This window comes from Meles meles, chromosome 4 (assembly GCF_922984935.1).
Source record: "Meles meles chromosome 4, mMelMel3.1 paternal haplotype, whole genome shotgun sequence".
NCBI classification, from domain to species: Eukaryota; Metazoa; Chordata; class Mammalia; order Carnivora; family Mustelidae; genus Meles; species Meles meles.
In genome coordinates, this window is record NC_060069.1 from 5,004,075 (window position 1) to 5,022,557 (window position 18,483).

The following is an 18,483-nucleotide window of genomic DNA, read 5'->3' on the forward strand; positions in this document are numbered from 1 at the left end:
TAATAATAATAAAACAATTAGAAAAAAATGTAGATAAAATCCTGTTGGAGTTGAGAATTCTAAATCCATAAAAGCAGACTTAAAGTAAATACTTAATATTTACTTTATTTCACATAGCATTACATCCTAGTCCAATATTTACTTGCTTAAATACTGTGAATACTTAACCTTTTCCCATTATATAATATTTATTTCCTGTTTATTGCTTATCTTTCGTGTCAATTTGATGTTAATATTGCCACTTCAGCATTTCTGTTTTTTTGATCTATATCTTTATTTTCTTCTTTTTATAAACCATGTTTTATTTTTATCTAAACAATACATGCACATGATTTTTTAAAAAAGCAAAATGGTACAGTGACCAAAATAGCAGCCCCCTCCCTTTTCTTGCCCACCCCCAATCCTGTTTCTTAAATTTTTCATTTCTTTTCATTGTCTTCTTCTGGTATTTACATAATTTTATTTGTGACAGCATTGTGCTAATTCAGTAGGATGATCAGGAAGTAGCAGTTACCTTTAAACCTTTATTAAGATATATACGAAGTAGAGGTTGAGAGATAACCCCCTAAAAATCTGGGGTCCAGTGGCTATCTCACTAAAGTATCTGCCTATTCAGTGGTCCTGGGCATGTCATCAAAATAGTGGAGAAGGATCATGTTTTCTGGAATGTAGAGATGATGAAGATGCCTGTGGATTTTTGTGGTGCACAGACTTCAAGTGGGACCCCTAATGACTGCTACTTCCTGGTACTCATGCTCCTGACCCCTTCCTTTGAGTGAGACCTGTGGCTTACTTCTTTTTTTTTTTTTTTTTAAAGATTTTATTTATTTGACAGAGAGAGAGAGATCACAAGTAGGCAGAGAGGCAGGCAGAGAGAGAGGGGGAAGCAGGCTCCCTGCTGAGCAGAGAGCCCGATGCGGGGCTTGATCCCAGGACCCTGAGATCATGACCTGAGCCGAAGGCAGAGGCTTAACCCACTGAGCCACCCAGGCGCCCCCTGTGGCTTACTTCTAATCATCAGTTATAGCCATGATGCTATAGGGCTCTTCTGTGATTACATTATGTTGTGTAAGATGCTGTCTTGCTTCCACACTTGCTCTAGGGTTTTTTCTTGTTGGTTAGACAAAAAGTAAGTGATGTTGGGGAAGCCTGTGTGGTGAGGAACTTTTCATATCTTTTTGCATTGGAGAGTTGTCTTCAGCCGCTTGCTAGCAGGAGGTCAGGGCCCTCAGTTCTAAAGCCAGTCACAAGGAAATAAATTCTTCCAACAATATAAGTTAGCTTGGAAGTGGATTCTTTTCCATTTGAGCCTCCAAATAAGAATATAGAGCAGGCCTGTGAGACCCTAAACAGATTTAGGTAAGCTGTGTCTAGACTCCTGATGTTCAGAAATTGTGCGATACTAGATGGCCAAGACAACTACATCATGGCGGGAAGCAGGAGCATTAACATAGTGCAGAAGCAACACTGGGGAGGTATCCTTATTTGTGATCCTTACACTTTATGCACAATAAGAGCTTACTTTGAGAGGTCCTTTTTATTTGAAGATAAAAGCATTAGCGTGGTTAGTAGCTGCATATCAAGTGTTACGAATTGCAGTTAAAGTGAAAGTCACCACCTGATGAAGTTTATGATAATCCATAGTAGTTTTCTAGTTTTTATGTAGGCCAAACTGGTGAGTTTATTGGGGATATAGTAGTTTTCACCACCTGTTTTTTTGAAGTCTGATTAAACTCTGCACCTCCTTCAGAGATGGAACATTGTTTCTAGTTTACAGTTTTGATAAGGAGACGAAATTCTATGAACTTCAGACATTCCTACCATTATGCCCCTTACCTCATGGGTCAGAAAATCCATATGGGTTTCTTCCAGTTGCCAAGTATGTCTTTCCCAAGTGTATATATAGGAACCAAGGAAATGACCACAGAGTGGGTCCCTGGGCTGTTTATGTTCACTATCAGTTAGACTTGTTTTACAACCCCATGTATCACCTGACTACTGTAAGTCCCTAATTTAACTGGTGGGCCACAGTAACATTTTGGATCCCTAGAAATTAAGGTCAGTTCAGAGACGGTATCTATTTATACATGAAATGTCTAGATAATTCCTTTCACAGCACATCATACCTCCAGTTAATAGCCGCAAATCTGTGGGGAAGGATTAAAGAATGTATGATGTTTGCTTGTAATAGTTACGCGAGGTGTTTCTTCAAGGGACGTACCTGGTCTCCATGTCCTTTAATGTTCTCTGAGTCTGTGAACTAACTCAGGATTGTCAATTGGCGAAGGCTTTAACTCTCCACCATGTCGGTTGATACAAGTTAGACTTCTGGCAGCCAGATCTAGATTTTTTTCTTTTACATAAATCAAACAGTATTATGGTAGGCTTTGACCTTTTTTGTTCCCAGGGGTACTCTAATCATTACCTATTGCCAAAGATCTCTGTGGGGCAAGGCATTCTGATTACCAGTACATCCTTACTGCCCTTAACACATAATATTCCCACCTTATCTTTTATTAGGTCTGGCCACTTGGATTGTTACCTTGGATGCTATTATCTCTCTTGAAACCTGGGAGGTTTTCTTAATGGCTACATACCCTATACTCACACCTGGCTTACATGGGAGACTAATCACAGACCTTTATAAGGATGTAGATTCTACCTTTACCAGTATGGTTCTCATTGCTTTCTGGACCCTCTTGCAGAACACAGTCGAGGAGGAGTAGGGGCATGAAATTCTTACATGATAAATCCAGTCCCGTATTCCTAAATCACTGGATTCTTTACTCCCTCCATATCAATGCCAAGGAAGCTTATTCATCTCAACCTTTAAAGGCAACTTTTAGCTCACAAACCAGATAAGGTATTACACTCATTTCTAGCTACATGAACTAATATGTTAAATCTGGAGTCTATAGTTAAGTGTGCTCCTACCCATTAGTTTGGTCTGATGTACCATTATATTTCATTCCCCTTGGTCATTGCTTCTAGAACCCATTCTCACATGTGGCCCTTGAGTTTCTGTTGAGTATTTAAGCTGCTTCCTGCTGGGTCATTGTGTATACTTGTCTTTCTGGAGTATATTGAGATTTTACCCTAGTTAAGGATCTAGAGGTCATAGGATGGTTGTGGATCTTAATGAGCATTCCCCTTCAAGGTATCTGCCCCCATGAGATTATCAGAGATTTTTCAAGCCAGAGAAGGCTAGTGTTCTCAGACATTGGAAAGCAAGCTACTTTCATTGGTATTGGAGGCTCCCCGCTATGAGTGGGGTTACAGAGGAGGGAATAGGGACAGGTTCAAAATTATTAAATTTCATGTAGAACAAACCAGATATCTCTGTTCCCTGTTTCAGGATCCCATTCTTTTCCTGATCCAGGTCCTAATTTTCAAATGAGAAACTTGATGAAACTGAATTTAACTGTTGTTGTAATTCAGAAACCTATCCAATTAGATTTTTGACTTGAATTTCAGTAGTGTCAGCTGCTTCTTTCTACAAGAAAGAAGAGAATTCTTCTTGGGGAATCCTGGAAGCTCTCTGGTTCTCTCATTGTGGACTGAGCTTGTCATTTTCTAAGTGCTCAAGTATGCACAAAAGGATCTGTCTTATACTACTCTTCTTATAGTTATCATTACTGTCATAATGGCAAATACAGCAGCCACTTAAACTTTCAAAGATACACTTGAGTTGTTGCTTCATCACAGTGTACCACAGGTGATAGTTTGATTGGTTTTCTGAAACTGCTGCACGCCATAGATTACTAGTATCCCTTTTCCTTGGCAAGGAGCTCAGCCCTGTGCTTAATCCCCAAAGCATTATCAAACCAATCCCCAAATCTAATCTTTACTGGTTTATCTTCTTTAACTATTAGTGGTACCAGTTCTGACCCAATCTGGATTTAACCCAGAGTCAGAAACCACACAGTTATTTGAATTGGTAAAGTTATATGTAGTTGATAAATTATGGTAAAGGAATAATTATAAAGATGTAAAGTAGATGTAAATGAGACTCTAGGGTTCAAAGACATTTCTCAAGGGAAGAAGGACTTGGATGAACCGGTTCTCTTCCTGAGACCTGGGTTTGGGCCTTATTGAAGAAGGTGGGTTTGCAGCCTGTTGAGTGACAGAGAGGTTCACTGGATTGCCTTAGCCAGAGCTGGTTCACATTTGCTAGGCAGCAGGAAACTACGTTCTGAGATAGAGTCGTGTTGCTGTGGTAGACCGTATTACAGTGGAAGATGAGGCACTGCTGCTAGATGTGACTTGGAGCATACCAGTATCTGTGTTAGGAGGGCTGCATAAAGAGGGTAATCAGTCCCAGGCTGGGGCACAAGTATGCCAAAGAACTGCACACTCTTAGCATGAGGATGAGATAGACCACCTCTGGTGAATTATGCAGCAAAAGTAAAAAAACACAAAACTCTAACATATCAAAACTAGGAAGAGAAGTCCCCCTTCCTCCTTGAGTATCTTTTCAGAGCCCTTTGCTAATAAAGCTTTGCATAGTGTTTACTTTGAAGGAGAAGTGCTTGTAAAATCTAATCCATTATTATAGAGCAGATACTGGTGGGGTTAACAACTTTGGTGCTGAGGCCCAGTAAATTGGAATTGCTGTGCAGAGGTTTTCCTCAGATTTCTGGAGTTTGCAGCTATTTGCTTATCTTAAGAGAGAGGCATTGAATGCGATGGATGCTTTGTATGTGGAAGTAGAGTTTGTATATGTTGTGTTTAATTGGGTCATGATATTGATGAGATTTTCTCTTTTCCTTGGAATTCATGAGTTTTACCTGGCTATGCTTATTTCTGTCATTTTCCCATTCTGGCAGGAACTAGATAAGCCATGTTTATGTTCAGACTCAAATCTTTTATTGATCAGGTACCTCTTAAAATGATCAGCTTAATTGTGTTTCTTTTCATTCCTTGTTAAACACTTGTATATGTTATATTTCCTAAATACATCTACCAAGAATTTAACCCCTTTCCTTATGAATTCTGTTTGTATATTTTTCTTTTATCTTGAGATCACCCCCCCCCCCCCCAACCGAACTTCCAGGACATTAAATTCATTTTCCATAGTGATTATTCTTTCATTGAACCAATGAGTATTTAAATTTGAAAGTTTTTTATTTTTTTAACTTTGAGAATGTCCTTTCCATTCTTTAAATTTCTCATCTGCTTCAAATATACCCATCTTGGCTGATGAGTGAGTGTTTTAGGCATATTATTTTGTTTTGACTTCTTAAGGCGCTTTTCAATTTGGATGGTCAAGTCAGATTATTAGGATCCCTCCTTTGGCACAAATTCATGTATAATAGGTGTTATGGTCTCCATTCCTGGGAGTATCACATAACTAACAATTGTGTTAATTGGATGGTACTTTTCCAGCCTTAGGAATAGGAGGAAACTCAATTTACCCTGTTGTTCCCCTGCAGTTCCTCTGAAGTCATGAATTTATAGCATGCCTTCCTAGGACCACATAATCTTCTACTAATCCTAAAGAAGATAAAGTGATCTTTGAAGGCTCCAGTTTTTGAAGGAAGAAGTAGCATTCTTTGCAGGCTTTTGTTTTTTGTTTTGGGGGGGGGTAGGGATTTTGGCTGGTATCCACCTATCTCATGCTTAGCTCAGAAAAGTACTTAATTTTGTGCTCTTTCTTTTCTCTGACAACCCCTGCAAGAATCCATAGCCTTGCTTGTATCCTGCAGGCTTTGCTACCTTGCTTGCCCTAGCAGTTGTTTTGTCTTGAATGGAAGTGTGATGACCAGTATATCAGGAATTCATATACAGGTTGTCATCTGCAAAATTCCTCACATCAGAACCTCTGCAAGAGAAATATCACAAGTGCAAAGACATGTATTAACCAGAAAGAAATATTATAAAACCTTGACATTAAGAAGTATGCTATTTAAAGTGTCATTTTAATTTTTCTATACCATTTTATTTAGACATCATTTTTATAGTATTCAGGCTTATATACTTGTCAGTAGTGTCTTTTTGTTTCAAAAGCAAATACTACAAAACACAAGAGAAAATTAAGATGAATATCCAGTGAAATTATGAAATATGCTGTGTATGGGACTTTATTTGTCTGAAAATGGCATTGAAGTGATACTATAATCTGTGATTCCATTCCTAACTCTGGAAGAAAATCTGGCCTATCATTGAAGGGTCATACCATTTATCTGAGCTTAAAAATGAATTTGTCTGAATTTATGCAATAATATTGTATAAAAGGGCAGTGATGGGATCACATTGGCCAGAAACTTCAGTTAGTTAATATGGTAGGAATAGGAGTAGCAGTGAAAGAAATAACATGTTTAGGATCAATCTGTTTTTTCACCCTTGAAGTTTTAAAAAAAAAAAAGGTCTTTGGAGAGCTCTGAAAACCCAGGAACCAAGAACATTTTAGCTTATACCTGAGAGTTGAGTAACAGTCCAGTCTCACGGCATAATAAAGAACTCTCAGTCTACCTGTATAGTATTTACACTTACATTCCCGGAAAACCTATATACAATATTGCTAAGAGCTACATGGAAAAATCATCTAAATATTAATTATTATATAGTCATTCTCTGTTTGGAAGAGGGAGGGCCCTTCATTTAAGATTTCTAGTTAGGGTCTTTATAATGTAGTGTGTTATCTTTGCCATCTGCTTGTCTTCCTCTGAAGCAAATGAAGCTACTCTTAAGCAACACTATAGAATACTAATTCTCTGTGTCCTTGACTGCTTAACCAAGGTCTAATCAAATGGCCTGCTGAAAGAGGAATATTTATCTACTAGAGTTTGAAGAATACACACTCAGTGTACTGTACAGAGATCCAGATTGAATTGATTGACCTTTCTTTTAGGTTTAGCTTATAAAAAGCGTAGAAGAAGATTTAAAACTCATTTTTAACTACAACATTGACTATTTGTATTTTCTTTTTGAACCCTGACTTTTTTGTTTTTACTTTAGTTTTTCTTTTCCAATTTTTAAAATGTTATTTTTCTACATACCTCAAATTCTTTATTATACTCTCCTCAATTATAATACGATAAAATCGTTACAGCAAATGCAATGACTTTTCTCCTTTTACTCTAAACTGGTTCAGATGCTGCATATGGTTTTCTTGTTGAGGATCTGTGGCTAAGTTCTTAGAGATTTTTTTTGTAGTAAAGTCTTATATTTAAATGTTTTGAGATGGATTGAGGACAAGCCATTCAGTGTCACAGTTTGAAGTTTTCATACCCTTTTCCATGTTATATATATATGTGTGTATATGATATTATTTATTTTAAATTTAGTATCATGTACCTATTTACCTATTTTTTTACTTAGTATATCATAAACAATCTTTATATCATTAGTGTTAACGTATAGATAGAGGTCATTTGTATTAATAGCTATATTTTGTTTAACTGCATGTGTGTGTGTGTGTGTATATATATATATATACATGTGTATATATATATATATGTATATATATATATACACACACACACACATGCAGTTAAACAAAATATAGCTATTAATACAAATGACCTCTATCTATACGTTAACACTAATGATGTGTGTGTGTGTGTATATATATATATATATACATATATATATATGTGTATATATATATATATGTATATATATATATATACACACACACACCATAATTTAGTGAAACATTTCTTTGCAGACATTTAGATTGCTTAGCTTTTTTGCTCCAGTAAACAGTATTAACAATATTCATGCAGGTGAGAATTTTTTCTGAGGGAAGAAGCCTGCATATAAATAGTTTAAGCCAGAGGGGCAGCTTTTGGCAGACATGACTGGCCACTTACCAAAAATTTATTTTTTCCTTTTCATAGCACAGAAAGTTTAAGGAGGGTACTGGCAAATGGAGACTGTGTCTCCACTCCCCTTGCACTGAGATGTGGCTGGTTAACAAGTTCTTGCCAAGGAAGTATTACCAAAAGTGATAATGTATGACTACCAAGTCTGAATTACAAAAATCTGCCATGCTTTTCTGTGTTTTCCTCTTTATCAGCTGGGTATTGGTTTCTCCAGGTCAACATTGGAAGCCTTTTATAGGTGATCATAGAGCTTCTGTCAGCTTAGGTCCCTGCGCATTTGTGTGACTTTAACTTACAATTCAGATATTTGAAAGCTGTGACCTTCTCTTTGAGAGACTGTAGGTTTGTTACCAGAAGTGTTCTTTGTGGGGTGCCTGGCTGCTCAGTCAATAGAGCATTTGAATCTTGATTTTGGGATTGTAAGTTTAAGTCCCATGTTGGGTGTAGAGATTACTTAAAAACAAAAAAGTGTTCTTACTGATAATCTTGAAATTGTATTGCTTATCTTCTTCCCCTACTCCCTAATGAGGACAACTCATATTAAAATGTTAGAAAGTTTCTTTTTATTAAATTAAAAAAATTTTTTTTCCTTATTTATTGTTTTATTAACATACAATGTATTATTTGCCCCAGGGGTACTGGTCTGTGAATCATCAGGCTTACATACTTACCACCACTCAATATAGCACATAGCCTCCCCAATGTCCATAACCCAACCACCCTCTCCCTAACCCCCTCCCCCGGCAACCCTCAGTTTGTTTTGTTAGATTAAGAGTCTCTTGCGGTTTGTCTCCCTGCTTATCCCATCTTGTTTCATTTTTACCCTTTCCTATCCCCCAAAACCCCTGCCCTTCCCCTCAAATTCCTCATATCAGAGAGATTATATGGTAATTGTCTTTCTCTGGTTGACTTATTTCACTCAGCATAATACCCCCTAGTTCCATCCACGTCGTTGCAAATGGCAAGATTTCATTTCTTTTGGCGGCTGCACCAGTATTCCATTGTGTATATATAACCACATCTCCTTTGTCCCTTCATCTGTTGATGGACATCTAGGTTCTTTGCATTGTTTGGCTATTGTGGACATTGCTGCTATTGTGGACATCGCTGCTATAAACATTCGGGTGCACGTGCCCCTTCGGATCACTACATTTGTATCCTCAGGGTAAATACCGGTAGTGTGATTGCTGGGTCGTAGGGTAGCTCTATTTTCAACTTTTTGAGGAACCTCCTTGCTGTTTTCCAGAGTGGCTGCACCAGCTTGCATTCCCACCAACAGTGTAGGAGGGTTCCCTTTTCTCTGCATCCCCGCCAGCATCTGTCGTTTCCTGATTTGTTCATTTTAGCTGTTCTGACTGGTGTAAGGTGGTATCTCATTGTGGTTTTGATGTGTATTTCCCTGATGCCGAGTGGTGCGGAGCACTTTTTCATGTGTCTGTTGGCCATCTGCCATCTGGATGTCTTCTTTGTAGAAATGTCTGTTCATGTCTTCTGCCCATTTCTTGATTGGTTATTTGTTCTTTGGGTGTTGAGATCGATAAGTTCTTTATAGATTTTAGATACTAGCCCTGTATCTGATATGTCTTTTGCGAATATCTTCTCCTGTTTTGTCGGTTGTCTTTTGGTTTTGTTGACTGTTTCCTTTACTGTGCAAAAAGCGTTTTCCACATAAAGTATTGTATCATTTACAGAGAGTGAGAGTTTGACTTCTTCTTTGCCTATTCAGATGCCTTTAATTTCTTTTTGTTGTCTGATTGCTGAGGCTAGGACTTCTAGTACTATGTTGAATAGCAGTGGTGATAGTGGACATTCCTGCCGTGTTCCTGACCTTAGGGGAAAAGCTCTCAGTTTTCCCCCTTTGAGAATGATATTTGACATGGGTTTTTCATAGATGGCCTTGATGATATTGAGATATGTATCCTCTATCCCTACACTTTGAAGAGTTTTGATCAAGAAGGGATGCTGTACTTTGTCGAATGCTTTTTCAGCAACTGTTGAGAGTATCATACGGTTCTTGTTCTTTCTTTCATTAATGTACCGTATCACATTGATTGAGTTGCGGGTGTTGAACCAACCTTGCAGCCCTGGAATAAATCCCACTTGGTCGGGGTGAATAATCCTTTTAGTGTACTGTTGGAGCCTATTGGCTAGTATTTTGATGAGAATTTTTGCATCCGTGTTCATCAAGGATATGGGTCTGTGATTCTCTTTTTTGGTGGGGTCTTTGTCTGGTTTTGGGATCAAGGTAGTGCTGGCCTCATAAAACGAGTGTGGAAGTTTTCCTTCCATTTCCATTTTTGGAAACAGTTTAGGAGAATAGGTATTAATTCTTCTTTAAGTGCTTGGTGGCATTCCCCTGGGAAGCCGTCTGGCCCTGGGCTCTTGTTTGTTGGGAGATTTTTGATGACTGCTTCAGTCTCCTTACTGGTTACGGGTCTGTTCAGGTTTTCTACATCTTCCTGGTTCAGTTTTGTTAGTTTATACGTCTCTAGGAATGCACCCATTTCTTCCAGATTGTCAAATTTGCTGGCGTATAGTTGCTCATAGTACGTTCCTAAAATTGTTCGTATTTCTTTGGTGTTGGTTGTGATCGCTCCTCTTTCATTCACGATTTTATTAATTTGGGTCCTTTCTCTTTTCTTTTGCAGAAGTCTGGCCGGGGCTGTGTATCAGTCTTATTAATTCTTCCAGAGAACCAGCTCCTGGTTTCATTGATGTTCTCCAGTTCTTTGGTTTCTGTCTCATTGATTTCTGTTCTGATCTTGATTATTTCTCTTCCCCTGCTGGGTTTAGGCTTCCTTCACTGTTCTTTCTCCAGGTCCTTTAGGTGTAGGGTGAGGTTGTGTACTTGAGACCTTTCTTGTTTCTTGAGAAAGGCTTGTATCGCTATATACTTTCCTCTCAGGACTGCCTTTGCTGTGTCCCACAGATTTTGAACAGTTGTGTTTTCATTATCATTTCTTTCCTGAATTTTTTCAGTTCTTTAATTTCCTTGTTGACCCATTCATTCTTTAGTAGGATGCTCTTTAGCCTCCGCGTATTTGCGTTCTTTCCAGCTTTCCTCTTGTGATTGCGTTCTCGCTTCAGAGCTAGAACATTGTGGTCTGATAATATTCAGGGAATGATCCCATCTTTGGTACTGGTTAAGACCTGATTCGTGAGCCAGGATGTGATCTGTTCTGATGCATGTTCCATGTGCACTAGAGAAAAGAATGTGTATTCTGTTGCTTTCGGATGGAATGTTCTGAATGTGTCTGTGATGTCCGTCTAGTCCAGTGTGTCATTTAAAGCCTTTATTTCCTTGTTGATCTTTTGCTCAGATGATCTGTCCGTTTCTGTGAGGGAGGTGTTAAAGTCCCCTACTGTTTTTGTATTATTGTCAATGTGGTTCTTTGATTTTGTTATTAATTGGTTTATATAATTGGCTATTCCCAGGTTAGGGGCATAGACATTTAAAACTGTTAGATCTTCTTGTTGGACAGACCCTTTAAGTATGATAGGGTGTCCTTCCTCATCTCTTGTTATATAGTCTTTGGCTTAAAATGTAATTTATCTGATATAAGGATTGCCACCCCGGCTTTCTCTCGATGTCCATTGTTTTCCACCCCTTCACTTTCAATCTGGAAGTGCTTTGGGTCTAAAATGAGTTACTTGTAGACTGCATATCAATGAGTCTTTTTTTAATGCATTCTGATACCCCGTGTCTTTTGATTGGGGCATTTATCCCATTCACATTCAGGGTAACTATTGAGAGATATGAATTTAGTGCCATTGTATTGCCTGTAAGGTAACTCTTACAGTATATTGTCTCTGTTCCATTCTGGCCTACTACTTTTAGGCTTTCTCTCTGCTTAGAGAACCCCTTTCAATAATTTTTGTATGGCTGTTTACAAATTCTTTTAGTTTCTGTTTGTCCTGGAAGCTTTTTATCTCTCCTTCTATTTTCAATGATAGCTTAGCTTGATATAGTATTCGTGGCTGCATGTTTTTCCCATTTAGTACTCTGAATATATCTTTCTGGCCTGCCGGGTCTCTGTGGATAAGTCTGTTGCCAATCTAATATTTTTACCATTGTATGTTACAGACTTCTTGTCCTGAGCTGCTCTCAGGATTTTCTCTTTGTCAGTAAGACTTGTAAGTTTTACTATTACATGATGGGGTGTGAACCTATTTTTATTGATCTTGAGGGGCGGTTCTCTGTGCCTCCTGGATTTTGAGGCTTGTTCATTTTCCATATCAGGGAAATTCTCTACTATAATTCAATCCAGTATACTTTTGCCACCACCCCCCCCCCCCCGCCTTCTTCCGGAATCCCAATTATTCTAGTACTGTTTCGTCTTATCGCATCAATTATGTCTGGATAGTCTCTCCTCGTGATCCAATAGTTGTCTCTCTTTTGCTCAGCTTCTTTATTCTCCATCATTTGCTCTTCTATATCACTACTTCTCTCTTCTGCCTCATTTATCCAAGTGGTAAGAGATTCCATTTTGATTGCATCTGATTAATAGCTTTTTTTACTTCAGCTTGGTTAGATTTTAGTTCTTTTATTTCTCCAGAAAGGGCTTTTATTTCTCCAGACAGGTTTTCTCTAATAATCTTCCATGCCTTTTTTGATTCCAGCTAGCACCTTGAGAATCATTATTCTGAACTCTAGATCTGACATATTACCAGTGTCCGTATTGATTAGGTCCCTACCCGTCAGTACTGCCTCTTGTTCTTCTTTTTGTGGTGATTTTTTCCGTCATTTTATCCAGATAAGAATAGTTGAATGAGAGAATAAAATACTAAAAGGTTGGCAATGACCCCAGAACAATGTATGTTAACCAAATCAGAAGAGACCTCAAAATTGGGGGGAGAAAAAAGGAGTAAAAAGGAATATATATATGTGTGTATATATATAAATAAATGATATCATTTATATATATATATAGTGATATGTATAAATGATATAAATAAATAAATATACATATATATTTATTTTAGACTGGTGAATAGAACAGTTCCACCCACTTGATTTTGGGTGTATTTTGGTGTCTTAGAAGAAACTGCCTCCCATACTTTTCAAGAAAGGAAAACTTATATGTACACCAAAATAAGAGTAAACATGATGAAGGGATGGACTATGACTGTAAAGTTGAAAATTAAAAAAAAAAATCTAAAAAAGGAATTGATAAGTTGGTTGGAAAAAGAAAGAAAAAGAACATGGAGTGAATTTGATCAGGCTGGAGACTAGAATAAAGCCCTGTGCTAGATTTAGGGTATATTTTCATCTGTTGAAAGAAATTGTACCCCAGAATTTTTTATAAGGAAAAACCCTATATATATACACAAAAAATAAAGTTAGGTACTATGAAGATAAAATATGACTATGATAATGAAGGTTTAAAATGATTTTTTTAGAAAGCTATTGTTAGGATACACTAGTTAAAAGACATTAAAAGAAGAGGAAAAGTTAAAAAAAATTAGAATAAGAAAAAAAATTAAAACACATTTGTATCGTAGGGAGAAAGCCATGAATTCCATGCTTTTCTTTCTCTTCTTCTGGAATTCTGCTCTTCTCCTTGATCAGTGAGCTTGGTCTTGGCTGGATGTTCCTGCTGGTCTTCTGGGGCAGGGGCCTGTTGCAGTGATTCTCCAATGTTTTTGCTGGGAGGCGGTATTGCACCGCCCTTGCCAGGGGCTGGGTTAAGTAATCTGCCCTGGTTTGCTCTTTGGAGCTTTTGTTCCCTGAACTCTTTCCGTAAAGCTCTGGAGGTGGGGAATGAAAATGATGTCCTCCCATTCTCCACCAGAGGAGCCAAGAGCTGGGACCCCACTTCTCAGTGGGCCCTCAGAGAAAAGCGGTTAATCTCTCCTGTATCTGGTCTCTGGCCGTATTCTGGGCTCACCCGGTCCCACTCGTTTCTGTCTCTGGTGCACAGCCCCATCTGGAGAATCCAAACCCAGCAGATTCCTGCTTTCAGAGAAGGAAGGTGAATCTCCCGGACTTGCCACTTGTGGGGTCCCTGCTCAAAGAGCAGTGGCCCTACTATTCTGTGGATCCCAGTTTAAGGTAACCCTGAGCTGAGAGCACACTGATTGTCTCTGTCTCTGGAGTTGGCTTCCCCGCTTTGATTCCTGCAAGCTCTGCTACTCTCAGACACCCCCGATCCTTCTGTGCCCCTATGGGAGACCTGAGTCGCCCTGTCCCCATGAGGGCTCCACCCCTTCTTAGCCTCTGGAGCAATGTCCCTCAGTGGAAGACTTCTTAAAGTTCAGGTTTTGTGCTCGCTGCTCTACGGCATTCCAGGAGCTGGCCCTTCCCACCGCGTGCCACCCCTCCCCCCGCAGTCTATATTCCCGTCCCTTCAGATTTGCTTCTCTGCACATCCTGCCTTTCAGAAAGTGGCCAATTTTCTGTTCCTAGAATTGCTCCTCTTCTCTTTGATGTCCTGTTGGATTTGTAGGTGTTTGGAATGGTTTGATAACTATCTAGCTGAACTCCTGAGTCCTGATATCATTTCAGGCTGCTACTTCTCAGCCATCTTGTCTCCTCTCTCTGTAATAGAGTTTCTTAAGGTGGACATTTAAATCATTGAATTAGACCTTTCTTTTATAAATATTTAAAGGTATATATTTTTCTCGAAATACTGTTTTAGCTGTATTCAATAGCTTTTGATACTGTGTCTTCTTCATAATATATATCTTCATGATGAATTTACCACTTTATTATTATAAAGTCATTCTTTTAATATTTGTAAAACTCCTTGTCTTCATGTCTTGTTTTGTTTGATATATAGTCATAACAGCTCTATTATAGTTAAAGTTTGCATGATACATATTTTTTCATTGTTTCAGTAGACCCTTTTTAAGCTCATTCTGTATGTAAAGTGTGTCTCTTGTAGATATCGTGTGATTGGGTCCTTTTATCCAGTCTGAATGGTCTTTGTCTTTGAAGAGGAATGTTAGTCCATTTCCTTGTTTGTTTTTTTTTTTTAAATAAGTTTCCTATTTTTTTTTAAAGATTTTTATTTATTTATTTGACAGACAGAGATCACAAGTAGGCAGAGAGGCAGGCAGAGAGAGAGAGGAGGAAGCAGGCTCCCCGCTAAGCAGAGAGCGCTGGATGCAGGGCTCGATCCCAGTACCCTGGGATCATGACCTGAGCCACGAGGGCAGAGGCTTTAACCTACTGAGCCACCCAGGTGCCCCCAATTCCTTGGTTTTGTTTCAGTTTTCTTAGTCTGAAAAGTTTTTATCTTGCTTTTGTTTGAAAGATATTTTTTACTGGATTAAAAAAAATCCTGCACTTTTTATTTTTTCCTCATTTTTATTGAGATACAGTTGATACATAACATTGTGTACGTTTAAAGTGTATAACTTTGATTTGATATATTTGTGTGTTGCAAAATGACTACCATTATAGCATTAGGTAATAACATCCCATCCCCTTGTATTATTTCCATTTGTTTTTTTTGTGTGTGTGTTGAGACATTTAATATTATAGAATACAGTGTGATCAGCTATAATCCTCATTCTGTACATTGCCCCCAGAACTTTTTAATCTTATAATTGGAAGTTTATATCCTTTGACTGATTCCTTCCCATTTCCCCTATTTCCCAGTCCCTGGTAACAACCACTCTATGTCTGTTTTTCTGGATTTGGCTTTTTTAAAAAGATTCCCTGTAGAAGTGAAATCATGCAGTATATTTTTTTCTCTGTCTGACTTATTTCGCTTAGCATTATGATTTGAAGTTTCATCCAGTTGTCACAATGACAGGATTTCCTTCTTTGTGTTGGCTGAAAAGTATTCCAGTGTATAGATACTGCATTTTCCTCATTCATTCATCCATTGATTGGCACTTAGGTTGTTCCCGTGTTTTGGCCTTTGTGAAAAATGATGCAGTGAACATGAGCGTGAAGATATCTCTACAAGATTCCCCTCAGTCTGATGTTTGTGTTTTTGATGTCACATTTACAACTTTTTATATTGTGTATTTATTAAACTTAATAGCTAGTTTTAATATTTAATATTTTAATGTTTTTGTCCTTTATCCTTTTTACTTAAGTCATTAACACACTACCATATTATAATACTAGGGATTCTGAGTCTGACTCTGTGCTTATGTTTATAGTGTGTCCTGTATTGTCATATATTTTTTTTTAAATTTTATTTATTGTAGAGAGAGAGAGAGTCAAGTTGGGGGAGGAGGAGAGGGCAAGGCAGACTCCTCACTGAGCAGGGACCCCGATGTAGGGCTCAGTCCTGGGACTCCAGGCTCATGACCTAAGCCAAAGGCAGATTCTTTTTATTTTTTTTTTTTAAGATTTTATTTATTTATTTGACAGACATAGATCACAAGTAGGCAGAGGGGGAAGCAGGCTCCCTGCTGAGCAGAGAGCCCGATGCGGGTTTCGATCCCAGGACCCTGGGATCATGACCTGAGCCGAAGGCAGAGGCTTTCACCCACTGAGCCACCTAGGCGCCCCTTGAAGGCAGATTCTTAACCAACAGCCACCCAGGTGTTCTGTATTTTGTCATGTTTTCATGTTACGAATAGTGTCCTTTTATTTCTGCTTAAATCTCTTCATTTATTGTAATGCAGGTTTTGTGGTGATGAAGTCCCTCAACTTTTGTTTAGCGAAGGTCTTTATTTCACTTTCAGTTTTGAAGGACAGCATTACTAGGTGAAGTATTCTTGATTGATAGTTTCTTTATTTTAGCATTTTGAATTTATCTTTCCATTTTCTCCTGTCTGCATGGTGTTTTTATCTTATTTTGGTATCATGGTAATGCTTGCCTCAGAGTGAGTTTGGTAAAGTTCCCTCCTCTTGTGTTAGAAAGGATTTGTATTAATCCTAATTTGAATGTTTGGTAGAATTCATCAGTGAAGCTACTTGTGTACTGTTGTTTGTTAGGAGGCTTTTCATAACTTACTTAGTCACCTTACTAGTACGTGTTCAGGTTTTCGGTTAGATAATGGTTTGGTCTTGGTGGGTTTATTTTCTAAGAATTTATCCATTTCTTCTAAGTTGTCCATTTTCTTAGCATATCGTTATTCATATTGTTATGATCATTTCTATTTCTGTGGTATTAGTCATAACATCTTTTATGTTTGATTTTGAGTTGTCTTTCTTCTAGATGAGTTCTAAGGTTTGTCAGTTTTGCTTAACTTTTAAGAGAAGCAGCTCTTAGTTTCATTAATCTTTTCTGTTATCTTTAGTTTCTATTTCATTTATTTCTACTCTCATCTTTATTATTTCCTTCTAACTTTGGGCTTTATTTGTTCTTCCCCCCCCCCCCCCCCGCCCCCAGTTCCTTTAGGTATATAGTTAGGTTATTTATTTGAGATTGAGGTTTTTATCATTTCTTTATGGAAGCATTCTGAGCTTCCCTCTTAGAATTGCTTTTGTCCCACCCCATAAATTTTGGTATGTTAAATTTCCATTTTCCTGTTTTTTAAGCTAAGAAGAAAATAATAGAGAAGAACTACAAAGCTATAGGGAGGAGATAATTAACAAAATGGCATTAAGTACATACTTATCATTAATTACTTTAAATGTAGATGGACTAAATTTGCAAATCAGAAGACGGTGAAGTGGCTGAATGGATAACAAAAAGAAGATCCATCTACATGGTGAGAGACTCACTTTAGATATAAGGACTCTCATGGCCTTAAATCAAAGAGTTGGAGAAAGGTATCCCATGCAAATGAAAACTATAAGAAAGCTGGATTAGCTCTGTTGATACCAACCAAAGTAGATTTTAAAAACAAGGATTGTAATACGAGATAACAGATCATGTTACATAAGGATAAAGAGGTCAGTCCAATAAGGTAATGCAGCATTTGTAAATATTTATGCACCCAACATAGGAGCACCTAAATATATGAAGAAGATATTTTTTTATTTTTTATTTTATTTTATTTTTTTAATTATATGAAGAAGATATTAAGAGACCTAAAGGGAGAAATGTACAGCAATCCAGTAATCGTGGGGGACTTTAATATGCCACTTACATCAATTCATAGATCATTTATACAGAGTCAGTAATAAACCTTAAATGACAGGTTAGGCCAAATTAATAGTCCTAACAGATATTTACAGGATATTCCATCCGGAAGAACAGAATACACATTCTTCTCAAGTTAACATGGAACTATTTTCCAAGATAGATCATATGCTAGGTCAGAAAACAAATCTTAATGATGATTAAAATCATATCAAGCATATTTATTTTATGTCCACAATAGTATGAAACTAGAAATTAATTACATGAAGAAAACTGAAAATCCATAAATTTGTGGAGATAAAACATGCTATTGAACAGTGTGTCAAAAGAAATCAAAAGAGAAATAAAATAATTTGATCCATTATTTTTTAAAATAAGCTTTCTACATTTTCTTCTCCTTTTCCCTTTGGGACTTCAGTGATGTATATGTTATTTCTCAGTATGCCACAAAGCCCATATGCTGTCTTCATTCCTTCTTACTCTTCACTTTGGTGCTATGTTTAGATATTTTATTTCATCTGTGTTCCAGCTTACTGATTCTCTCTTCAGCTTATTCAAGTTCATTGTTGAAATTCTTATTTCTTTTATTATAGTCACTGTATTCTATAGTTCCAAAATTTCTCTTGTTCTTTGTTTTCTTTTTTTTTTTGTTAAACTTCTAATTT

The 18,483-nt window shown here is 37.5% G+C and overlaps 1 protein-coding gene across 5 annotated transcripts in view; it reads left to right on the top strand.

The window, feature by feature from the left end:
* Positions 1 to 18,483, top strand: part of STAG1 (stromal antigen 1) — a 453,722-nt gene that overhangs the window by 187,786 nt on the left and 247,453 nt on the right. The gene's annotated exons all lie outside the window — the stretch shown is intronic.